Source organism: Bison bison, unplaced genomic scaffold (assembly GCF_000754665.1).
Source record: "Bison bison bison isolate TAMUID 2011002044 unplaced genomic scaffold, Bison_UMD1.0 scf7180017864382, whole genome shotgun sequence".
In the NCBI taxonomy this organism is placed as follows: domain Eukaryota; kingdom Metazoa; phylum Chordata; class Mammalia; order Artiodactyla; family Bovidae; genus Bison; species Bison bison.
Window position 1 is genome coordinate 3,910,045 of NW_011494954.1, and position 9,370 is coordinate 3,919,414.

Genomic DNA, 9,370 nt, shown 5'->3' on the forward strand with positions numbered 1-9,370 from the left:
CACCATCTTCCAAAGATAAAATTGCATTCCTATAGGGCGGATGTGTAATGGGTTTACAACAAAGGAAAGAATTTATTACCTTAAGGGTCTAAAGTTACTAACACCAAGGCCACTACTTATTTTTTTCCATATACCAACTATTAATTAATACACATTCAAGGATACAATTCAGGGGATGTGAAAACTTGGCAACAAGCATTGACTCATCAATGAAATCCTTTACTAGTTTATTCTGACAGTTTTTAACTCTCTGAGAGGCTCTAAGCTATTTGAATATCTTAAGCTTCCCGTGCCTTGGAGGCTAGGAGACTGTAAACAATCATATGCATAGCTGCAGGAGTCCGGGTAAACTTGTCAGGCGAGTTAGAGAGCCATCTGAGGGGTTTGGATTTAAACACTCCTAATTGCCCAGGAACTTTATTAATTGGAGCTGTAAGTTAACTCTGTCAACAGAGAGAGAGCGAGATGGTGGTAGGGGACAGCCCCCAGTAAAGTCAGAGGTGAGAGCACAAAGCAATAAAGTAGGCAGACTCTGGTTTTTGGGGGGGAAAATGCTCGAGAATATCCGGGCGGACTCCTGAGCCTCGATCCCGCCTTTGCGTATGCCGAGCCTCCTTCCTCATGACCTTTGTCACGAGCGGAATGCCTCACCGGCTCCCGGCAGTACTCCAAGGCCAAGTTTGCCTGTTACTCCAGGTGTTTCTTGACTTCCTACTTTTGCATTCCAGTCCCCTATAATGAAAAGGACATCTTTTTAGGGTGTTAGTTCTCAAAGGTCTTGCAGGTCTTCATAGAACTGTTCAACTTCAGCTTCTTCAGTGTTACTGGCTGGGGCATAGACTTGGATTACTGTGATACTGAATGGTTTGCCTTGGAAATGAACAGAAGATCATTCTGTCATTTTGGGGAGTGCATCCAAGTACTGCATTTCAGACTCTTTTGTTGACCATGATGGCCACTCCATTTCTTCTGAGGGATTCCTGCCCATAGTAGTAGATATAATGGTCATCTGAGTTAAATTCACCCATTCCAGTCCATTTCAGTTCGCTAATTCCTAGAACGTCGACATTCACTCTTGCCATCTCTTGTTTGACCACTTCCAATTTGCCTTGATTCATGGACCTGACATTCCAGGTTCCTATGCAATATTGCTCTTTACATAGACAGCTGAAATAGAGCTCAGATTGACTCTTCTTCTTTTTTCTAGTAGAGGGTCCCTAACTTTGCCTTGGCTCTTTTTAATCATGGAGTTCAGGGAGAGACAAACTCAACATTCCTTTAAAAACTGTTATGAAAAAAAGAATGAAAACTCATCAACATTAACATTGTTCAAAACCTCTAACCATAATTAAAAGTATTAATATTATCTTATCCAATATAAAGTTTTATAAATATTAAAGAAACACAGGCATTTGGTAAAAGATAAATTAGGAAACCAATCATTTGGTTGATTTTTTGGTTAAGAGGTATTCAAATAATTGATTTCAGGGACTTGGATGGGGTTTCTCCTTCTGGAAAACATAGACTGGCTTGTTTAAGTTCTATCTTCTTGCTGAGAACATAAAAAAAAAACTTGGCATATTATTTTGTTTTTCCTTTTTTGAAATTTATTTATTTTTAACTGAAGGATAATTGCTTTACAATATTGTATTGGTTTCTGCCATACATCAACATGAATCAGCATAGGTATACATATGTCCTTTCCCTCTTGAACCTCCCTCCCACCTCCCACCCCATCCCATCTCTCTAGGTTTACAGAGCCCCGGTTTGATTTCCCTGAGTCATAAGGCAAATTCCCATTGGCTATCTATCTTACATATGGTAATGTGTATATTTCCATATGACTCATTATTATTTTTTAAAAATCTACTTGAGGGTATCAGTAAGTTACCAGCAGTGGAAGTTCAAGAGAAGGAAAACACAGAGGAATTAGTCTGAAATCTGTTCTTACTATTCCTCATGAGTCATTTACTGATTCAAAACCTGCAGCTAAAGGTCAGAAGGGACAAAAATGGAAACCCAGGACCCATTAAGAAGGAGGGGTCTTGGAAAACAAAGCTTTCAAGTGGGTCCTTGGAAGCATGTACCTTAGAAGTGGAAATGAAGTGGAACTACTTACAGCTGAAGAGCAGCTCCTACTCAGCTCAACCCTTGACTGAATTAAAGAGGTCTGCCCCTGTTCCAACTGCTTCCCTGAAGTGAAAGTAAATTCACTCTGAAGGAAGACAACATTATCCAGAGGTTCAAATTATCTCTATCATTCTTCATAAATAGTGCTGTTATGGCTGAATTATATCCCCCCAAAATATATATGCTTAAAGCCCAAACTCAGTACTTCAGACTATGACGGTATTGGAAAGTAGGGCCTTTAAAAAGCTAATTAAATTAAAACAAAGCCATGAGGGTGGACCCTAATCCAATCTGACAGGCATCCTTATAAGAAAACAAGATTAAGACACAAACAGACATCACAGATGCACAAAGGAAAGACCACACCAGGACACTGTGAGAAGATAGCTGTCTTCATGCTGAGGAAACAAGTCTCAAGAAAAACCAAACCTGTTTACACCTTGATCTTGGACTTCTAGCCTCCGGAACTGTGAGGAAATCAATTTCCGTTATTTAAGCCACCCAGTCTGTGGTATTTTGTTATGACAAACTTACCAAACTAGTACATATGTCCAGAAGTTGATTTTTTTTAAAGGAACAACAACAACACAAAAGAATGAGAATGAATACTCATAAGTAATTTCCATCTCTTTAGAGTCAGGATCTTGTCTGGGGTCTCTTCACAGACTTTATTGTCTCAGAAATTTATGCCTATGATCACATTTCTTTTGCTTTAAAGTGCCTTTTCTTCTCAGTTTCCTGGCAGAACTCTTTTCCATTCTCTGTGGCTTCCCCTGATCCACAAAAAATCATTGTATTTTTCCATCCTTTATACACTATTGTCGCTGGTACAGGGACAGAATCACTTAGAAGAAATGGAGTAGCCATGATGGTCAACAAAAGAGTCTGAAATGCAGTACTTGGATGCAATCTCAAAAATGACAGAACGATCTCTGTTTGTTTCCAAGGCAAACCATTAAATTCACAGTAATCCAAGTCTACGCCCCAACCAGTAATGCTGAAGAAGCTGAAGTTGAATGGTTCTATGAAGACCTACAAGACCTTCTAGAACAAACACTCAAAAAGATGTCTTTTTCATTATAGGGGACTGGAATTCAAAAGTAGGAAGTGAAGAAATACCTGGTGTAACAGGCAAATTTGGCCTTGAAGTTCAGAATGAAGCAGGCAAAGGCTAATAGAGTTTTGCCAAGAAAGCGAATTGGTTATAGCAAACACCCTCTTCCAACAACACAAGAGAAGACTCCACACATGGACATTACCAGCTGGTCAACACCAAAATCAGATTGATTATATTCTTTGCAGCCAAAGATGGAGAAGCTCTGTACAGTCAGCAAAAACAAGATGGGGAGCTGACTGTGGCTCAGATCATGAACTCCTTATTGCCAAATTCAGACTTAAATTGCAGAAAGTAGGGAAAACCACTTGGAGAAGGCAATGGCACCCCACTCCAGTACTCTTGCCTGCCCTGGAAAATCCCATGGATGGAGGAGCCTGGTAGGCTGCAGTCCATGGGGTGGCTAAGAGTCAGACACGACTGAGTGACTTCACTTTCACTTTTCACTTTCATGCATTGGAGAAGGAAATGGCAACCTACTCCAGTACTCTTGCCTGGAGAATCCCAGGGATGGGGGAGCCTGGTGGGCTGCTGTCTATGGGGTCACACAGAGTCAGACACGACTGACGCAACTTAGCAGCAGCAGCAGCAGCAGGGAAAATTACTAAACATTCAGGTATGACCTAAATCAAATCCCTTACAATTATACGGTGGAAGTGACAAATAGATTCAACGTATTAGATGTGATACACAGAGTGCCTGAAGAACTATGGACGGAAGTTTGTGACATTATACAGGAGGCAGGGATCAAGACCATGCCCAAGCAAAATGAATGCAAAAATGCAAAATGGTCGTCTGAGGAGGCCTTACAAATAGCTTTGAAAAGAAGAGAAGCAAAAGGCAAAGGAGAAAAGGAAAGCTATACTCATTTGAATGCAGAGTTCCAAGGAATAGCAAAAAGAGATAAGAAAGCCTTCCTCAGGGATCAGTGCAAAGAAATAGGGGAAAACAATAGAATGGGAAAGACCAGACATCTCTTCAAGAAAATTAGAGATACCAAGGGAACATTTCATGCAAAGATGGGCTCAATAAAGGACAGAAAGGGTTTGAACCTAACAGAAGCAGAAGATATTAAGAAGAGGTGGCTAGAATACACAGAAGAACTATACAAAAAAAGATCATGACCCAGATAATTACGATGGTGTGATCACTCACTTAGAGCCAGACATCCTGGACTGCGAAGTCAAGTGGACCTTAGGAAGCATCACTATGAACAAAGCTAGTGGAGGTAATGGAATTCCAGTTGAGCTACTTCAATTTCTAAAAGACAATGCTATGAAAGTGCTACACTCAATATGCCAGCAAATTTGGAAAACTCAGCAGTGTCCACAGGACTGGAAAAGGTCCATTTTCATTCCAATCCCAAAGAAAGACAATGGCTAAGAATGCTCAAACTACCACACAATTGCACTCATCTCACACGCTAGTAAAGTAATGCTTAAAATTTTCCAAGCCAGGCTTCAACAATACATGAACTGTGAACTTCCAGATGTTCAAGCTGGATTTAGAAAAGGCAGAGGAACCAGAGATCAAATTGCCAACATTCATTGGATCGTTGAAAAAGCAAGAGAGTTCCAGAAAAACATCTACTTCTGCTTTATTGACTATGCCAAAGCCTTTGTGTGGATCACAACAAAGTGTGGAAAATTCTGAAAGAGATGGGAATACCAGACCACCTGACCTGCCTCTTGAGAAATTTGTATGCAGGTCAGGAAGTAACTGACCTGCATACAGATTTCTGTCCAGTTAGAACTGGACATGGAACAACAGACTGGTTCCAAATCAGGAAAGGAGTACTTCAAGGCTGTATATTGTCATCCTGCTTATTTAACTTACATGCAGAGTATATCATGAGAAACCCTGGGCTGGATGAAGCACAAGCTGGAATCAATATTGCTGGAAGAAATATCAATAACCTCAGATATGCAGATGACACACCCTTATGGCAGAAAGCAAAGAAGAGCTAAAGAGCCTCTTGATGAAAGTGAAAGAGGAGAGTGAAAAAGTTGGCTTAAAACTCAACATTCAGAAAACTAAGATCTTGTTATCTGGTCCCGTCACTTCATGGAAAATAGATGGGGAAACAATGGAAACAGTGAGAGACTTTATTTTTGGGGCTCCAAAATCTCTGCAGATAGTGACTGCAGCCATGAAATTAAAAGATGCTTGCTCCTTGGTAGAAAAGTTATGACCAACATAAACAGCATATTTATAAACAGAGACTTTACTTTGCCAACAAAGGTCCGTCTAGTTAAGGCTATGGTTTCTCCAGTAGTCATGTATGGATGTGAGAGTGGGACTATAAAGAAAGCTGAAGGCCACAGAATTGATGCTTTTAAACTGTGGTATTGGAGAAGACTCTTAGAGAGTCCCTTGGACTGCAAGGAGATCCAACCAGTCAATTCTAAAGGAAATCAATGTTGAATATTCATTGGTAGGACTGATGCTGAAGCTAAAAGTCCAATACTTTCACCACCTGATTCAAAGAACTGACTCATTTGAAGAGACCCTGATACTGGAAAAGATTGAGGGTGGGAGGAGAAGTGGATGACAGAAGATTAGATAGTTGGATGGCATCACTGACTCAATGGACATGAGTTTGAGTAAACTCCAGGAGGCTGCAGTCTATGGGGTTGCAAAGATTCAGACACGACTGAGCAAATGAACTGAACTGAACTGTCCCTGATACAGACTTCTATTATTGTACTTGGCATGATACAGTGTGATATTTTTAATATTCAGTTCAGTTCAGTCACTCAGTCGTGTCCGACTCTCTGCAACCCCATGAATCGCACCACGACAGGCCTCCCTGTCCATCACCAATTCCCAGAGTTCACTCAAACTCATGTCCATCCAGTTGGTGATGCCATCCAGCCATCTCATCCTCTGTTGTCCCCTTCTCCTCCTGTCCCCAATCCTTCCCAGCATCAGGGTCTTTTCCAATGAGTCAACTCCTCGCATGAGGTGGCCAAAGTATTGGAGTTTCAGCTTTAGCATCAGTCCTTCCAATGAACACCCAGGACTGGTCTCCTCTAGGATGGACTGGTTGGATCTCCTTGCAGTCCAAGGGACTCTCAAGAGTTTCTCCAACACCACAGTTCAAAAGCATCAATTCTTCAGTGCTCAGCTTTCTTCATAGTCCAACTCTCACATCCATACATGACCACTGGAAAAACCATAGCCTTAACTAGACAGACCTTTGTTGGCAAAGTAATGTCTCTGCTTTTGAATATACTATCTAGGTTGGTCATAACTTTCCTTCCAAGGAGTAAGTGTCTTTTAATTTCATGGCTGCAATAACCATGTGCAGTGATTTTGGAGCCCCCAAAAATAAAGTCTGCCAATGTTTCCACTGTTTCCCCATCTATTTCCCATGAAGTGATGGGACCAGATGCCATGATCTTAATTTTCTGAATATTGAGCTTTAGACTTCCTAATAAACTATGGGCAACTTCAGAGTAAATGCTATCTTAATTATATCTGGGTTCTTACCTAACACATTGTCTGAGGTACTCATTAAAGATTTATACAAGGAACTGAATGGATAATGTCCTACCTTTAATGAGAATATCAGAACATTTATGAATCTTTCCTCCAACAAGGAAAATTAAAACCTGAACAAGTTTTTAACAAAAGAGTTTTTACATGGACTATGTCATTATCTTCATGTATGACATGAAGAGCAGTATTATATATCCCCTTTTCTCTTTATTTGACTCTACCAGCTTGTAATGCCTAATAAAATCTATATTAGAAATCCATTGTTTCAAGTAAATAATATATAAATAAGATATACCCTAATTTTATTTATTAAGAATATTAATACTTAAATGTGAGCAAACTTTACAGTGTGTATCTTCAGGATTTTTCCCCAGCCCCTCTTTTTCCAAGCACCATGATTCCTCACATCCACCTAGCCTCATCTGCATGATAAAAAGAATAGCTTCCGGGAGTCACAGTTATGCATATGATTCCCATACCCTAAAATTGACTAGCGTGAGAGTAAGTACCTTAAACAAGATGATCAAAAAAAGTTCTGCCTCTAAAGTTTAGAATTTGGAACAAAAGAAAAATTTAGTCTGTCTTTTGGTGGTTGAAATTGTTACAAGTAAATTCAGAAGCTATATGAGCGATGTTCTTCCCTGTAGCCTAAAGAAGTAAAAACCTGTCTGTAGGAGAGAAAAATGATACAAACTCATCCAAAGAGTAGTTAATGACAGACACAGGAAAGGCCTGATAGCACTACATCCCCTGGTTCCAGTTGTAACTACTATGCAATCTGTAGGCACCGTAAGTTATGCATATATCCTCTTTCTGCTTTATCCTAGCTCAAATGGAATTCTGCTGCTTGTACCAACAGTCATAAGAGAGATTTATTAGAAACTCTCCAACTAAAGTCTAATGCCATTTTTCTTCAACAAAGTAATGTTGTTTTTGTTGTTCAATCACTAAGTCATGTCCGACTCTGAGACTCCAGGGACTGTAGCCCACCAGGCCTCCCTGTTCCTCACTATCTCCTGGAGTTCACCAAAGTCCATGTCCATTGAATCAGTGATGCCATCCAACCATCTCATTACCAAAGTAATCTGAGAAACTGTAATTAAATAATGCAATATATTTCCAACACTGTCCATAAGGTACACTTTGATGAGAGGATGATTTGGGAACTCCACAGTGGGGGATTTAAGTAAAAGAGTGCAGATTGTGCACAGCTACAGAACACTGAACATCTGGAGAGATGCTAAGGATTATAGAAGAGCAATAAATTTGCTGGGATGGAAGGGAACTAAGATTGACATTTGCCTACTTTGCAATTGCCAACATGGAACCAAGGATATGATTACTGAGATATACCCAAGGAAAACAATGAAATACCAAAGGAAGAGCAAGAGGAGCAGAAAAAGACGAGGAGGAAAAGGAGCAGGAATCAGGAATGATCCAAGACAGATGAGGTGACCTTTAAGTTCTCTTCAAATGTTAAGAGGAAATATGAGGTATGAATGGAAGAAGCTTATTCTTGAATGTTATAGCTCAACTGCAATAATAGTGCTGCTGCAGATTTTTTTTCTTTTAAATAAATAGCATGCCTGTTAAATTATTGGGCTTTCAAATTCTAGCAATTCACTGGGAAAGGAAAATTTGAACTTCCTTAAAGTTCTTATATTTGAATCTTTTTCTTTAGTAAAAGAGATAAATGATCAATCATCAGGCATCATCACAGTAAAAAGTTTTTAAACAATAGGCTAACTTAGGAACACTTTGGGTTTGGTGATTACTTCAAGATATTTTTCAAATATCTGTGATTTTACCAAAGCCAAAACACATTTTGTGTCTTACCAAACCCAAAATAAATGTTGCCAAGAATTTTTTTACATTTAAATTTTGAAGTCATGTGTATTTTATGTGAAATTTAGTTCATATGTTTCTGATTTATTTATGTACAAATAATCAAAATTTTGTTTTGTAGAACCATTTGATGTCCACAGAAGCATTTTATAAATGATCTAAAGTGTTTAATAATTTTTAAAGCCTTTTTCCTATAAATAGGCAATTTTTTCTTTGAATTTACTTAAAGCTTCTCCTTATTCCCCAAACTTATGCCCCCAAAGTAATTAAAATATTAAAGCTAGCAAATTTTTGGTTTTAATTACAAAATAAGGAAGTTCCATGCTTTCCCTAGTAACCTAAAGATAGAAACCTGGGAAGATTTTTTCCTTATCCCTTATTCTACTTTTTCAGTTTTTTTATTTTCTTTGTTCCACATGTTATTAGTGGAAAAAATTATGTATGCTTAATGTTTAAAGAATCTGATCTCACATTTGACTCAGTTCTAATAAGGTGGATCAACCTAGAGCCTATTATAAAGAGTGAAGTAAGTCAGAAAGAGAAAAACAGATATTGTATATTAATGCATATGTATTAAACCTAAAAAGATGGTACTGGTTAATCTATTTGCAGAGCAGCAACGGAGACTCAGATATAAAGAAGAGACATGTAGACACAGTGGGGGAAGGAGAGGGTGGGACAAATTAAGAGAGTAGCATTGGAGCATATACATTAACACATGTAAAATTAGATAGCAGATGGAAAATTGCTATATGACACAGGGAGCTCAAATCCGGAGCT